A 16,286-nucleotide genomic window follows, 5' to 3' on the forward strand; every position below is an offset into this window, starting at 1 on the left:
TCCCACCCTGCTGCCACGGGCACGGCTGCGCTCCGGGCTGCCGGGGTCCCCTCACCCGCAGCATCCCTGGGCTCAGGTGCACCCACGCTGCTGCGAGTCACCCAGATCTCACCCTCCGCCTATTCGCTTTGCTCCCCGCGTTCATTCTCCTCCCCAACCCCTTGTTCTGGGGGTGCGCAGTCCTGCATCCCCCGCAGCCCCCGGGGATGCGGCTGCGGCCGCTGGAGCTGGGCGCTTCCCGCAGCGGGGCCGGGGGAGGAGCGGCAGGAGGGGGCTGCGTGGCCGCGTCCGGCCTCTGCCCGCCGGCTGCCGAACGGCAGGTAGAAATGTGCCGGGCGCGGGGAGGGGTCGTGCCGCCCCCTGCCCCGCGGCGAGTGGGAGCGGGGGGAGCCCCGGGGAGCGGCGGCTCCGGCACAAAGGCGGGCGCCGGGGCCGGCCGGGGGCTCGGCAGCGCCGGGCGGGCGGGGGGAGCCGCGGTGGCGCCCGGGGGGGATCCCGCTCCCTCCCCTCCCCTCCGCCCGCCCCTCCCCGGCCGGCCCCCGTCCCCTCCCTCCGCTCCGCAGCCGGGGCGGGGGGCGGCTGACAGCCGGGCCCGGCGCCCGGGGAGGCAGAGGGGGAGAGGCGGGCGATGGGGAAGGAGCCGCGCCGGCCGTCCTGCGGGCGTCCTTAGGGAGAATCAGGGGGCGGGAGGGGGCGAGGAAGAAGCAGGGGGGGCGTCCCCGGCCCCCGCCCCGCTCCGCCGCGCCGAGGAGGGAGGGCGGACCACGATGCCCGGCCGGCGGGCGCTGCCCGCCCGCCCGCATGGAGACCGCCGCCCGTAGCGGGGCCGCCGCGCCGCACCGCGGGGTGAGCCGGGCTGCGCGGGGGGAAGGCGGCGGGGGGAACGCGGCGGGGGGAGCCCTGCGGCCCCCGGGGGGCGGAGGGACGGGGGCGGTGGAGGGGGGAGCCCTGCGGCCGCGGGTGCGGGGGGCTCGGGGAGGCGGCGGGAGCCGGGCACGGCCCGGGGGGCGCTCGGGCTGCGGGAGCCGGGGCGAGGCGGCTGCTGCCCCCCCCGCAGCTCCCCCGCCCCTCGTCCTGCCGCCGGGATGCGGCAGCGTGCGGGTTTCGCTGCCGCGCCTCCGGCCTCCCTGGGGTGCCGGTGGTCGGGGAGGCGGCGGAGCCCGCGGGGCCGGTGCGGGCTCGCCGGTCGCCAGAGGGCGAGCGGAGGAGGAGGAGGAGGGGTGGCCCGCCGGGGCGAGGAGCGCGCTCGGACGCGGTGACCGCGGTGCCTTTGCCGGGGGATGGGGGGCTCTTGTCCCGGGAGAAGGTGTCGGGCGGCCCCTCGCCCCGCCGTGGGGCGGCGAACCCGCCCCGTCCAGGCGGGAACCCCCCACCCCCCCACTCCCGCAACGGAGGGTCCCTCACCGTCGCCTCCGCTCCCCCCCTCGGCGGGGCAGTGCGGGCTGGCACCGGGCCGGAGTGGGGGTCCCCGGGGGAGCAGACACCCTCCCCTGGCAGCCCGCGGCACCGTCCCACCCCGTCTGTGGTGGGTGGTCTGCGCCCCGAGTGGGGCCGGAGCCGGGATTCTCACGGAGAGGCGGCGGTCGCGGAAGGCGGACACCACGTTTCGGTGACTGTTACCCGATGGTGGTCTTCTCCTCCAGGCTCTGCGGAGTTGGTGGGTAGTCTGGGAGAAGACCGTGCTGCAGCGGGGTGTGATGGATATACACTGCACGCAGAGAAAAGAGGCTTTGGAGCAGGGATGTGAAAATGTCACCATATGCAATGTCCCCGGCGGGTTTGGACGTTTTGAGAGACCTGACCCAGAGTGTTTTTTGCATCTCTAGAAAACCTAGGTGGTACCAAAAAGGAAAAAATGCAGGCATTTTGATCAGCTGTTATTTAAAGCTTGCAGGTAGTGAGATGAGATTTCCTATCCGATATCTGAGGTTGTACAATAGTTGTCTTGATCCCTCTGGGCACCTACTTAAGAAATAAATGGGTAGGAGTAACAGTGCTGGCGCTGCACGTGATGTGGTCTTTGTGCGGGCATGAAGACCACCTGGGACAGAGCAGGGACTTCAGGTGACATCCTCCCTTCAGGTGACACCCCCCCACCTACCCTGCAGATGAGAAGGGTATGGTGAGGGAAAGCAGAGATCGTGGCTCTGTGCTTAGATTTCTGCCTGGTTTTTTTGTTGGGCACAAAACCTTTCAGTTTTGTACAGTGGGCTGTTGTGTTTGACTTGGGAAAGAAGGTTTCCAGAAGAGTTACTGCAGAAGGGGTTACCTCTGAGGCAGAGGATGCCCGGTGTGACTGCCCTCAGCCTTTGAATTTCAGGATCCAGTTTAGTCCAAGAACATCCCTGTGGACTTCCCTCTTTTTTAAAGTCATCTCACTGCTCTCAGGTGTGATTATTTGGGGGGCTATTTCTAAAAATAAAGACAGGTAAGACCTTAGGGGGAGTCTTTTCTGCATTTGTCGATAGGTAAGTTTCAATGTACCGTGTAGGAGGAGAACCTGCTTTGGAGGCTTGACACAGGGCAGGAAAAATTTACATCACCTGAGGATCTGTCAAGTACTGGGAGCTATGACAACAGCTCGCTGCCACCTCTCCTTATTTATTTGTATTCCTCTCCTCAACGTTCATCGCTGGCTCTCACGTGGCATATCTCAATGTTGGCTTATGCTCACTCTGGGTGGAAAACCAGTGATGCTGAAAAACATGCTAAACCCACGTGTATCAACAAGGATGATATTGAGTGCTGTTTCTTCCTTGATGGCGGATGTGAACTTGTCTCAGAATATGTAGACTTACTGGGCACAACGGTGCTGTTTTTTGGTGCTTTCTAATGTGTTTCAACATACACAATAAAGGCCATGCTTTTTTTTTTTTTTTTTTTCTGGTTGATGAGACATCAGAGGAGAGAAAGAGCTAGTGGGGAACCGTGTCCTTAATTCCTCAGCTGTGCAGTCACATATGCTCAGTTACAGAACCTTTTGCTGGGCCTGTAATTGGAGACATATTTTCCTATTTTGACTGAATTGAGATAGTTCAGTAGCAGAAGAAGATTTTTGAATTTGCAATTGCATCATAGCTGTCTTTTTTTTAATACCGTATCTTAATTTTCTTTGATCATAATGAAAAACTTTCCTTTTTTTTTTTTCTTTTGCTCACTCTTCCCTGCATCTTTGTTCAATGGTAGGAGTCTAGATGCACTTTGTTGTTTTGAGGGATATTTTTAAGTTGGAAAACATTTCCATAATTGTTACTTCATCAGATAGTATGTCGAACTGATTAGCCTACTTTCTAGTGCTCTAATTTGTCTTCTTAATAGTTTGTGCAGATAATACAACAGCATGGAGGAAGTGTGTTTTTCCAGTTGTGTTCAGGACCTATTGTGAATATCATTTGGACTGGGATTTTTTTGTGGAATTGTCACTTATTATGGAACTAGGCCCTCAAGTTATGCACACTCCTCCAATGGAAAACAGTTGCATATCATCAGTGCTTAAAGGAAACATTTTTTTAATTCACTAGTGCTGGCCTCCTTGTATTGGTTGAAGTTACGGCAAAAGACTAACTTTTTAACTTGTTGACTCTTCAAGAGTAAGATCTGTCTTCGAGATTATTTCTCCCCATCTTTGCTTCCTGAAAACAAAGGTAAAACAAGGACAAATTCTGTAGTGCTGATGCCAGAAGCCTTTGTGAACCTTTCTTTTCTTTCTGTCCTGGTTTATGCCAAGCGAATGTGTGATACGTAGTCAGTTCTCCACTAGTTCTCACAAAAGGATGCTGAAATTCCGAGAGACTGAAATCAGAGTGGTTATTTCTTAGGAAGCGAGAGCACCCCTGCTTATGACAGCTGAAGTCTTGAAGCCTTTGCTTGGTTTTTAGTCCATTCTTTCCCAGGTGAGATTCCCATGTGAATTAAACAGGTTCAGTTTTGTTCTGTTAGCTTGCTTGGCAGCCAGCAAGTTAGTTCTCCAGAACTTGCTGTGTAGTGTCTGCTGTGGCTCCGACTGGGGCTCTGCGATGCTCTGTGCTTCGAATTTCCCAACTGTGGAGGAAATTCTGGCTCTTCAGATAGCCTGGATTGGTGTTACATTGAGTTCTGTGCTGTTCACAGGCCATGTTTTCTTTCTTTTGGGATTTTTCTTTTCTTTTTTTTTTTTTTTTTTTAATCTGATCACAGACAGAAAATACTGGGGCAGACATTGATCTGCAAACCCAGTTCTCTGAAGAACACACAAAGGTCTTGCAGTTTTTAATAGGTGGATGTTTGCATGGGGCATAGCCACAAAACTAATGACCAACATGTTTGTTGCTACTAATGTGCAAAATTGGTGCTGCAGCTTGCTCACAAATCCTCTCTTACCTATTCAGGCATTGTTTGCTGGGTTTGCATGTCCAGGGTGAAACTTGCTTTTCAACGGTGCTTTTCAGAAATGCTTGCTTGGCAGCAGCTGCGAGAGCAGTTGTGAGTGGCTTTGCTGTTCACAATGCATGTCCTGATTCTGAAAATCTCATGCTTTTGTTAAAATCATGCTACTGTCGATGCCTATGGGATGGCAGGAGCAAGGGTTGAAAAAGGGAGGCTATCGTATCAGTAGCTATGCTGAGTAGTCATTAGCTGGGTTGTTAGGCATGGGGCCAACAGCAACCCGTTCTCTCCCTTTTTGGAAAACCTGCTCTGTTGGTAGCCTGCACCCTGTGCACGGTCAAAACATCTTGAACAGCCTGTCTGTGTTGTCAACAGTCAGACCTCCTTACAGTCAGTAACTGCCTGTATCACCTGTAATGGTGATTCGTAGGCAATGGAGGGTAGCGTCATCCATATGGTAATCTTTGTTGTGCTGCCTTCTTTCTCTAATGAGCAAGTGCATCACAGTCTGTACATCATCTTGCAATGCAAGATAACTTTCCCTACCCGAGTGGGTTTCTGTGTTTTATTTCAAAAGGGCTGAACTTCGCTAGTGCGGGGTGCAGGGCAACCCGTGACAGCCTCTGGTGTGTCTTGTGCAGCTGCCATCCTTTGGGGTTACAGTGAAAATCATACCAGAGTGATGGAGGACATACTAAGTTGGAAAGGGGTGGCCATAGGTGGGGGAGTGGGCACAGAACGGGCTGATACGTATGAGACAGTGTTTTGATCTGTTTTTCTGAAAGATTAATGCTGTGTTATTCTCATATCTTAACCAGAATGAGAGCTGACTTAAAGGCAGATCCATGTGCACACATGTGCTAATCATTGATTTACCATGTCCTCGAGGGATCTGAGGACCAGCAGAAATGTAAAGGCATGCCGTTCGTTGCCAGCTAACAGAATTTTATCTGCCAGATAGAGGCTTAAAGCTACCCATGGGCTGGGACACCTTTTGCATTTGGAGTAAGGTTTCTGCTTTTTGTATTTTAAAGCTGTCAATTTTTTTTCATGACAATACAGGGTGGTTACATTCCCCACATCCTCTACTCCTGCAAGCCATTTGTTTAAATAGCCTTGGCCATGCACCCCTCCTTTGATTTTTACTTTCTCTTTGTTGTGCCCTGGCAAGTAGAGGGCTGGTTCTTTGCTCAGCAAAGTTACCCTATGGAGGACAACATTTTGAGTTCATGGCTCTTGTTATTGATGACAAAGAGGGTTTACAGAATTCGTGGCAAATGTCTGTGAGACACTGACTCTATTAATGGCTCTAAGTCCACCGTTGCAATCCCAGAGGCAGAACTGATTTTAAAATTGCAAATGCAAAATTGAACCTCCTTCCTAAGCCTCTCTGAGGACAGATGCTGTCTAAGTCTCAAGAAGCATGTCTGAATCTCATGCCTGGTGTCCCCAGCATAGTCTCATCTGAGTGGACCTGAATGCCTGCTTGGAGTTTGTCAAAGCTAATGGGTTTCTAGAGAAGCTGAGGGTTGGACCTTACTAGAAGAGCTGTCCTCTTCAGCAACTGAAATGGGAGCATGAGATTTCAGCGTGAATTTTCATAGGTATCTTTTGTGCTGCTTTCTGCTGCTTTGCTGAGGAACCAGTGAATTCAGAATCCTGCTTCACCATCCATCAGTTTAAATCAATCAAAAAGAGAGGCAGAGGAGAAAAAAATCCAACTTGATGGAAACACAGATACTGCAAAAGGCAGTTGTATCACATTTATATTCTGCTGCATGCTTCTGTCACCCACGCTTGTAAAATACTCACTGACAACAAAATGAAGTATGTTTAATTTCCACATATACAATAATTTATTGTATTTGCTGAGTAATTACCGGTAGCTCTTCTACGGTAACTTATTTTTCTACTTATTCCAGCCCTTCTTCCATTCCTTGTGCACGGAGGGGGGTGCTTAATAACGCATGAACCAAAGAGAAACTCAGTTTGTATTAGCTATTTGTTTTTAAATTGACTGAGATATTTAGCAAGAAACTTCAAGAATATAATTCCATAAAATGCAGCTGGGCTTTTTGGGGCATCCCATGAGAACCATTTACTGGAGAACGGAAAAGTGTTGGAAGAATGAAGAGTCGTTGCAACAGTGTGCTTTTTCTTCCCTAAAACACCAAAATCACGCTCCTTTGTGCTCGAAGCCTGCTTCTAATACCAACAGCACACGCTCAGTAACCTGTCGGAATAACTCAATTGTGATGGCAATGCCGTGTTTGGGTAAATAAAGGCAGAAGAAGTGTTTACACAGTCTCATGAAGGAATCTTGCCCTCTCACTGCTGGACAAACACACGCTCTCCTGTGCTAAAACTCTTTCCTACCTCTCAGGGTGGCCTTGGCCATGCTCGTGAAACACCATGCCGGTTCTTCAAGACCTCAGCAGACCTGAGGACAAGCAGGGCACGACAGCCTACAAAATGCAGGGCTGTGGGATGACAGCCCCAGTAGGCTGCAAAGTGCCTCCCAAATGCCCTTGGTTTCTTTGTAAGGATGGTGCCCGCTGGCTGCCCTGAGCACGACCGTGCTCCTCATGAAGAGGTGCCCTGGGGAGGTCTCTTACCAGTCACCCTGCTGGGAATGCCGTCCACAGAGGAGGGGGAACACAGGTGTATGTATTGAACAGGAGTGTTTGCAGATCTTTTTGGTGTGACTCAGAGATGTGTCAGGCAACTCAAAACCTTTCCTAGGTGGCAGAACCTGTGGTCATCTACCAAGCTGAAAATGGATCAGGTTTTTAAGAACTGGGTGTGAAAAACTAGTCATCTTTGCAACTGGGGTATTCAGGGATTTGAGTTGCTGGTAGAAATGGTCCACCTTAAGAAATATATGGTGATAGTTGTTGTTTCTTAACAGCAGGACCAGGTCAGTCAGAAGACACCAGTCTCCAGCGTTACACTTCTAACACTGGGCTGAGTCAAGGGAATTTCAAGTCTCCCCAGTGCAAATGTGAGCCACAAACTGATGAAGGTTTCACATCCTTGCATCACTCAGGCAAATTAGTCTTGGTTATCTTGAGAATACAGCGATTGTTATTTGGAAAGACATGAGACGATGTAACACAATTTGCCCGTCATGAAAGCCGTTACAAGCAGGTAATGTCTTTCAGCAAATAAAATGCCAGAAAAATAAAATACCATTCAAGAAATACCCAGCTTCCTGAGGCTGTTCATTGAGACCCTGCTACTTGCTGGCTGCATGGGACTGTGTACTCCAAACACGGATATAGTATGCAGACATCAAGCGGTGTCCTGCCTATGTGGTAGGTTTTCTGTGCCGATGAGCATCAGACAAGGGCAGCCCTTTGTAGCAGCCTGTGGTATTGGGAAAACTAGAGGTGGGTCAGGGGTTGTAGCAACTACATTGCAACTGCGAGGCTGCCAAAAACACAAGAGAAAAATCATAGAATCGTAGAATGTGTTGGGTTGGAAGGGACCTTTAAAGGCCATCTAGTCCGACCCCCCTGCAGCAAGCAGGGACATCTTCAACTAGATCAGGTTGCTCAGAGCCTCATCAAGCCTGGCCTTCAATGCCTCCAGAGTTGGGGCCTCCCGCACCTCTCTGGGCAACCTGTGCCAGTGTCTCACCACCCTCACTGGAAAGAACTTCTTCCTAATGTCTAACCTAAACCCACCCTGCTGTAGTTTAAAGCCATTGCCCCTCGTCCTGTCGCTACATGCCCTTGCAAACAGCCCCTCCCCAGCTTTCCTGTAGGCCCCCTTCAGGTACTGGAAGGGGCTCTAAGGTCTCCTCGGAGCCTTCTCTTCTCCAGACTGAAGAGAATATGGGTACATAATCATTTCAGGCACAGCAGTGAATGGAGAGAGGACGTTGTTTATGTGGGGTTGTCACACAGAGTGCATCTCCTTCTGCTCTCACCCATTCCCTTGTGCATGAAGCCAGTGACCCACGTATCTGAGAAACAACTTGGAAATTTTCAGGTATCTCAGGTTAGATAAGGACAGAGGCACCTGAAAAGGAAGGAAAATGAGAGGTTTGGTGATACTCATCTTGAGCTCTAGGCAGAAGCTGTAAAGGCAATGCAGAGATAGCATAAGGACCCCTTAATCCACCCTGCCACCCGTCCTCCAGGAGATGTAATTCACATCAGCAAAACAGCACCTGGCCCACCCACAGGCTGCCTCCGAGTTCAGATCCCTCGGGGGATGTTGGAGCCGGGCTGCGTACGACTCCCATCAGCTAACGGATTATGCAAGGCAGTGGCAGAATATAACTAATTCACAGGTGTTTGGTGAGAAAAGCAGGGTCTGTGCTACAAGGAATGATCTTTAAAGAGAAGCTGTTCAAGGACTATATGCCAATCACTCACTTGTATGATTTGTATGAAAATGGAGGAAATTTTGACTAGAACTGGCTGGTCTGTGACTTTGTTTTTCTTATGCAGGCAGTTTCCATAGCAAAATAAAATTCTGGAACATACAGATTTCTGCCAAAAATTACTCAGTTCTGAAAAGTTTTGGCCCAAAACATTGAGCAGAAATTATGCATACAGATTTTTTTTTTTTGCTGCAGAGCTGTTTTTTGGAGGGTTTGTTTTATGTTTACTTAAAATTGCAAACATAAAATGATCCACCATTTTGAGATGCATTAAGTTTTGGTTTTTTCTTTGTTTATTTCCACTTGAGAGTGTGAGGGTTTATCTGTTTTTCTGTGTTGTGTTAGTGTCTTGAGTTTGGCAGAGGAAATTCTTTTGACTTTGGTATCTAGAGTAAGAGAAGGGATGTGGAGCTTGACATAACAAAGAGGGATTAAGGATCCAGTGGAGGTCCCTTGCCTCTGCTAATTCTGGTTTTGTACATATCTGCGTTAATTAATTGGATTCTTCTAGAGATTTTGTTGCGTTTGTGGTTCTGTGATGGAAATAGGAGGCAAAGTAGGAGAGCAGGGAAACGGGAAGGAAACTGTTTTGGGTTGACCGAAGCCATAAGCTGTTTTTCTTGCTAACAGGAAGAAAATGTGCTGTCATTTCAGACAGAATGAAATACTTTGTTTGCTTTGTACCACTGTTTTATCTGTCTATGGCTTGCAGCCTCCTTTTGTAAAAAAATTTCTTTTGTTTAACCAGAGTTCAATTTTGAAACTACCTGCTGGAGTAGTTGGCAGAAAGCATGTCCCCAGGCCCCTGCCCTGCTCTTTGCTTTGGGTTCAGCAGTGCCCTTAAGAAAGGGAAGGCACGGAACTGGATGGATTGCTTTTATTTAGTATTGCCCTTGATTCCCCAGGAGGTGACAGTATTTGTCCCTACGGAACAGGGACCACCACCAAAGGCAGGTTTTCCTGCCACTGTAACAGCTCTTGAAACAAAAGATTGAGACACTCTTTCTTTTTTTTTTTTTCCCCACCCTATAACAATCTTGTTACCTAAGCATGACATCAGACCTCATTTCTGATCACCACAAGAGTCATGAATAAGCTGTTTTCATGAAGAAATACTAATTCCAGGCTAAACAGAGAGTAACAGAAAGAGGCCCTGGCTGCAATGGCAAAAAATGAGTAAATATCATTGACCTTGTGCTCCTGCTGGCTTTGTTCTCTAAATAGGAATATATAGGTCAAGGAAATGGTAAATAAACCTGCTGACATTTTTTCAATACTGATAGCTCTGCATTTCCTGGCACGATAATCTGTATTTTCCAGTACATAATGATCTGCAATTAATCTGCAGTCATTTATCCAGTCAAATGCTCCTGCCTTTGGAATCAACACCAGTAGGGTCCCCAAAGAAAAAACAAAGCTCTTATGAGATCAACTAATCCATTTTGAGAAGGACCTCATCCTGTAATGTCTTTCAGCCCATCAGCCCCATAAACATTCTTTCAGTGCTGAAAAAAACCTAATTGTTATCAAATAACTGATGTTATTTGAAAATAATTAATATTGATAGTGTTAATTAATAGTTGACATAACCTGTATTCCATCTCAGGTTAGACGAAGTTAACTTAGGGATGGATGTCAATAACATTCCTGGTGATCTGGAGTTAGGGCAAAAAGTTGGAGTATGTTGTTCCTTCAGCACGTGACTTTGAAATTTGTATGACTCGTCCATGTCCAGGATGCCATCAACGCGCAGACCATCGTTACCCTGACTTACACCATTGAACTGGGCTGTGGGAGATACTTGCTTGGAAAATGATGGTGTTGCTCGTTGCCACACTTCTGGCAGTAGCTGAAGATGTTGGTCCATGATGTTGGTGCCCTCCTAGGACAGCACTTCCCCTTTGGCCTCTGGCTGATGCAGCCTTGCAAAGAGACATTGACAGCTAAGGGGCAGAAGATGCCGCTTTCCTTAGGAGAAGACGACAGTGATGGTGACGATACACACCCAGTGACTGAAGTTTTCGACTGTGGACTTTGGCTCAGCTTTATCAGGAAGGAAATTTCAGACCAAATATGGAATTTAGGGGTTTTAAGTTTTCTTAAACTTAAGAAGTTATTTTTTAATACTAGAAATAGCTACTTGACTAGTGTTTTAGGACAGACTGGGTTTTTTTTGTAAGTCTTCATTTGCTTACCAGGACTCTTGGTTAACATACAACCCTGTCTTCTTTGATCATTTCTTCTTGTGAAACTAACATCTTCATAACACTTTCTTAAATTATTAATGTTGCCATCCTTTTATAATCGTAAGGCTTCCGTTATCTTAAGCAGAATTCCTTCCCTGCCTTCATTTATATAGTAGAGGCAGTTTCTGCTGCTGTCAGAGACTTGGTCTGATGGATGTATCTCACAGCCCTTAAAGATGACTTAATCTGGTCCAAAGTTATTCATGGGTTTCTTGGCTGAATAACTCAGTGAAATGGCTTCACAGATCTAAAATGCATGCACCAGAGAGCAGATGTTTGGTTGCATTACTGCTTTTATGGGGCAGGAAAATATGCTTGTAAGTGTGAGCAACATGAGTTCCAAAGACAGGAGGACTTAAAAAATGGCAATTGTTGAAATTGTTGAAAAAATTGTTGAAAGAAGAGAATGATTTGTTGAATAGAGGGTACTTTTCATTATTCTTTTGATACGTATTTGTCTCGCTCCTAAATTCCTGCTGAGGCCATGCTGATTCCTGATCCCAAGATGTTTGCCCTGGTAGAGAGAGCTAGAAAAAACAGCTGTTCAGCTTTAAATCCCATTACCCAGGTCTCATACAAAATTTTACCATGTAGTGCATGGAGAGCACATTTTCTGTTTGCAATGATGTGATGTGGAATCATTTAAAAAAAAAATTACTTTATTGTGGAACAATAGAAAGCAATCATTTTAAAACTGCCATTCCTCTTCCTTGTTAGTCAAGGTAGGGATAGATAGCCATAGCAAAATACTGAGTATTCCTGCTTGTAAAATTGTAGATTTTTAGCTCGGCGATCTTCAGCAGAAGCCAGTCAATGATGCAGGTAATAAAAAAAAATAAAAAAAAGGAAAAAGGGAAAGTATTTATCTGTATTACAAAGGATTCAACAAGGGAAATAGAAAGGCAAGAATAAAATCTACACCATTCTGTGAGGAAAGGTGAATGAGTCAGGCAGTAAATGGTATGTTAATCAGAACGGAGAGCGCACAGTGAGCATTTCAAGTGAAGCTCCTATCAAGCCACAGGAAGCGAAAGCACATTTTGAGATTTTTGCATTCTGCACCTTAGTGAAGAGGTTGTGTTAATTCCTAAATGGGTTTCAATTGGCATTGAATGGCTCTGTGGTCAGAGAGAAAGAGGGATGATAGGAGGTCAGGGTACCCAAGTCCTCCTAGACCTCAGGCCCGTGAATTTTCTTTATGTGGTGCTTTGTCCCTTGTCAGCTCCTCCATCCTCTTGTAATAGAAAAAGCCATTTTTCTGCTCCGTCTGTGCCCTTTGGCCTGAAGGCAGATGTGCGAGGTGTCCATCTTGGGACTCAAACCAGTCATGTTCACCTCCTTCATCCTCCTCGACAACATTTCATGTACCGTAACCGCAAGCTTTTTCTGCTTTATATAACTACTTTGGTGTGACTGTGAGTCACGCAACTCTTCTGGGGGTTGTTTACGTGCATGTATTCAGTGGCAAAGCCTTCAACAGCCTGGCTGGCAAGAGTCAGGTCCTTTTCAAGCTTGTTCCCAGCTTGGCTCCTGGAGGAGTCTGGTGTTCTCTGACCTTGCCTGGGCGTCCAGCCTTCGCCTTCCTTAATACACTGGTCTTCTCAACCCTTATTTACTTTTGTCTCTTGCAGTTTTGATGTCATCTACCTGAGATGATGACAGAAAGAGGAAACTGAGACTTCCTCAGTAACTGCATTATGTCAGGAAAGTGAACGGAGATTACTTCCAAGTATTAGTTAAGGCATTCGTGGTAGCAATTGGAGTTTTGTTTTAAGCCTTAACAGCCTCAGTGAGAGACTCAAAGTTTTGGTCAAATCATCAGTGATTCAAGACCGGTACTTTTAAAAATTATTTGCTTTTAAGCCTTCAAACAGTTCTGCTGGAAGGTTTTGCTGACGGGTTGTGGAGCACAGGAGGTAATGGCAATATTTCAGTTCAGGTGAGTGAAAGATGGGAGTTAAAAACTAATTTTCAGAACTTCTCTCTCCCTCTGCATTAGTGTAGCAGAAGCAGTTCATGCCCTGTTTTATCAGTTTGCTGTAAACAGTAGCTGAACAGTTGAGCAGCGACAGCTTGCAAGGAAATGCTGAGGTGCTGGGAGGGTGTCGCTGTTATCCTGAAAATCATGCAAAACTTCACATTTAATGGATGCAGAGCGTGTCCGTGTATGATGAATATGAGTTACCACAGATACAGCTGGACTTGCAGCAGGAGGGCAGAAGGCGGGTGATACGATATAAAGTGGAGGTGGAAGAGAATGAAATGGTAGTGGCTCTGTGGGCATCAGTTGTGGTTGACGAGTGTTAGGGGAATGAGGCTTGGTCTCTGCTGTCATCCTGTTTTCTCTATACCTTGCAGGCTGAGCAGAAGATGGGATCCCCCCGCTGTGTTCGGGGGTCTGTACCCACGCGTGTGTGAACGCAGAATGTCATGTCTCTAGACCAGTCCTATACTGTAGAGCTGTTATATCAGGATTAAGGCCGTGCAGCTTCTTACTAGTGTCTCCACAGCACTTTTAGCCTTCCTCTGCACTTGGAGCATTCTCTTGGTTTGACCTCGGATGCAAACAGGCAGGGAGTTCCATTCGCTGGTCTTTTCAACACTGCAATGTATGTCTTGTCTCAGGAACATCCTCCAAAAAGGTATCTAAGCTTTACAAGTATCTTCCAGAGAAGCATACGTTTCTTTCCCCTATCTTTCTGTCTATACATGAAGGTACAGTTCATGGTACTGATCTGCTGACAATAACCTGGCTTGTTGCAGCCCGTGGGGTTATGCAGGTTTATAGCAGAGGATGGCATGTGCCATGTGAAAGGTGAAATATAACCCTGTGCAGGTAGCCTAGGTTTTATGTACTACACAGCATTAGGTGGATTGAGTGGAGTGAAATTAAGCCAAACAGAAAAGTGGTTGAGCTTTTCTCTCATTTCTGGTTTGCTCAGGTTAAGCACTGATTAATGCAGGCACTCAAATTCTTTCTAATCTCTGTATTACTTAAAAATCGTTCATTTTTTAGAAAACTTCATTCTGCTAATGAAGTCTCAACTCCCATCTTGGCCACTGTTAGCCCTGAAAATGAAACAGAAGCAAAAAATAAATCACAAACTGAATTCTGTGGGTATCCATGTTTCAAGAATAACGCTAGATCTTTTGATGTCAACTCATTCACATTTTGGAGAAGCTATGCTGCAAGAGACCATCTTTCCCCATACTGTTGCAGTGTTCTTCAGAGAATTTGATGGATCTTTGATTCTCTTGAACGTAATGGCAAAGCCTCTACTGATTCAGTGCAATCAGGGTTTCACCCAGTATTTGCAAGTCCTGTAGCCACCCCCGAACTTCAATTTTAACATAAAAAAGGCTAATGCCTTAAATAAATAAGTAAATAAATGTATGATCTTGCCTTAATTTCAAATGTTTTCCAGGGGACTGTTTCACAGTGCAGATCTTGTGTTTGTCCATAAGCCCTTAACGCTGTGCGTGCTGACATACAATGAACACCAATTTATTAAGGCATTTCTCTTCCAGCCGAATGTGTGTTTGGCTGTTTTGAGTCAGCCCTCAGTATATGCTCGTCTTTTTTTTTTTTCCTGTCACCTTCCACTCTGCTTTGCTAGCCTTGTCTCCCAGTCTCGCAACCTAATGGAAAGGCAAACAAATCAGATTAGCTTCTGTGACGCAAAAAAAAGACTTGGAGCTTGCTCCAATGTGTAGTCTTACATTGAAGAGCTGCTAACACCCAGAGACTTCTTCAGGAAGTTTCACTTCTTGGTGATTTGGCCAGAAAGCAAATGGTGGGGACGTAAATTAGCTTGACCGAAGTGAAAAGGATGGGCACCAGGATGCATTCAGGCCATGAGTCTTCACCGGTCTGTCCAGGGGCTGGGAAGAAGCTGCAGGGAAGTTTATTATCCTGCAGTCTGCTACCGCCTGCTGAGCACCTGGAGGCTGCTGCACCGGGAGGTGGCATCTTGAGTGTTCTTCTTCTCCTCTCGAAGGCCTGTGATCTTTGGACAGAAGGTGGGAGAATCCTGCCACTCAAGTTTTTTTTTTACCTCCTCTGCTGTTCCTCGTGAGGATGTGTTTTCCCTTTTTTGACTGTTCTGGTGCCTTTATAGCAGTCCCAATATCTGTGGCTTGAAGCACAGCTTATCTGCTGTTGAGTGGATACAGATGAGGCATCCAAGCTACTCACATTTCCAGTAACTGCCTGCCTAAGAAGCATCATCCTGAAGAGAGTAGCTGGGAAATCAATCATAACATAGTCTTTCCCAGCTTGAAGAAGCCAGGACCTTGAGACGGGTCTTTACAAGTGATAAGTGATGCGGATGTAAAAGGGAGAGACTGGCTGGAAGAGTTAAAATGCTCTCAACAAAAGCAAGGGGCATGTAACTGAGGGAGATTTGTCTGAGGAATGGTGTTTTTAGCATGCCTTTGACCATAGGACAGGCTTCGGTAACCCTCAAAGGTTCACATAATATGAAGAAAATTTAGCCTAGAAATTAAAAGGACTTAATTAAAATGTTAGTCTCACTTTACTACCCACTTATTACTATCATAGCGTAGCTGAGTTTTTTAATGAGATATGCCAATTATAGATGTTTTCTTTCTCAAAACTGTAGGGGAAAAAAGAGATTTTTAAGGTCAATTGCTTTGTCTTTTTCGTTTTTAAAGAAGCTCTACTCCTTTTTAGCGTGGTGTTGAAAAATAGGTTTTGAGGAAAGGACAATTACCATGGTCAAAATTGAAAAAAAAAAAAAAAGAAAAAGCTAACTTTAGTATTCTTTTAATGCTTGTATTTTTAAACCCAATACATTAAAATGAAATGTCGTTCCCTTCGGTGCATGATGAAAAGGAATAATTTGTAAGAATTTGAAATTTAGAAAAAAATCCATACTATGTAAAATTTGATCATGTGCCGCACGGTTTTCTCTGATGGATGTTCTCGAACACAAGGGTGTGTTCCTAAGTAGCAGACGTCCCTTTTTATCATCAGGCAGTTACATTAGTGGACGTGATTGTCATACCGCTCTTCACATGAACACACACTTCAAGTAGAAGTATTAACCAGTGGCAGTTAAATTGCTTTTCTTCTTGAAGGCCTGTGATCTTTGTATAAAAAGGTGGGAGAATTTTGCTACTCAAGTTGTTTTTTTTACCACCTCTGCTGTTCCTCATGAGGATGTGTTTTCCTTTTTTTGTCTGAAAGCCTGCTCTTTGACCTTTCTCCGTCAGCCCTGCGAGGGCTTAGCTCTGTGAATGTTGTTTTCTGCTGTCAATCAAGG

General features: G+C 46.7%; 1 protein-coding gene across 4 annotated transcripts in view; it reads left to right on the forward strand.

Annotated features, from left to right (window-relative positions):
- Positions 1-219: 219 nt before the first annotated feature.
- Positions 220-16,286, forward strand: part of PLPPR1 (phospholipid phosphatase related 1) — a 137,615-nt gene continuing 121,548 nt past the window's right edge. Inside the window, exon 1 of one of the 4 annotated variants that reach the window (XM_074570198.1) lies at positions 220-320. The gene's annotated coding sequence lies outside the window, so the exon portion shown is untranslated. Of the gene's footprint in view, positions 321-603; positions 847-16,286 lie in introns of those variants that run through there. The other 3 variants (XM_074570194.1, XM_074570195.1, XM_074570197.1) reach the window with 3 other exon arrangements.

Source organism: Larus michahellis, chromosome Z (assembly GCF_964199755.1).
Source record: "Larus michahellis chromosome Z, bLarMic1.1, whole genome shotgun sequence".
In the NCBI taxonomy this organism is placed as follows: Eukaryota; Metazoa; Chordata; class Aves; order Charadriiformes; family Laridae; genus Larus; species Larus michahellis.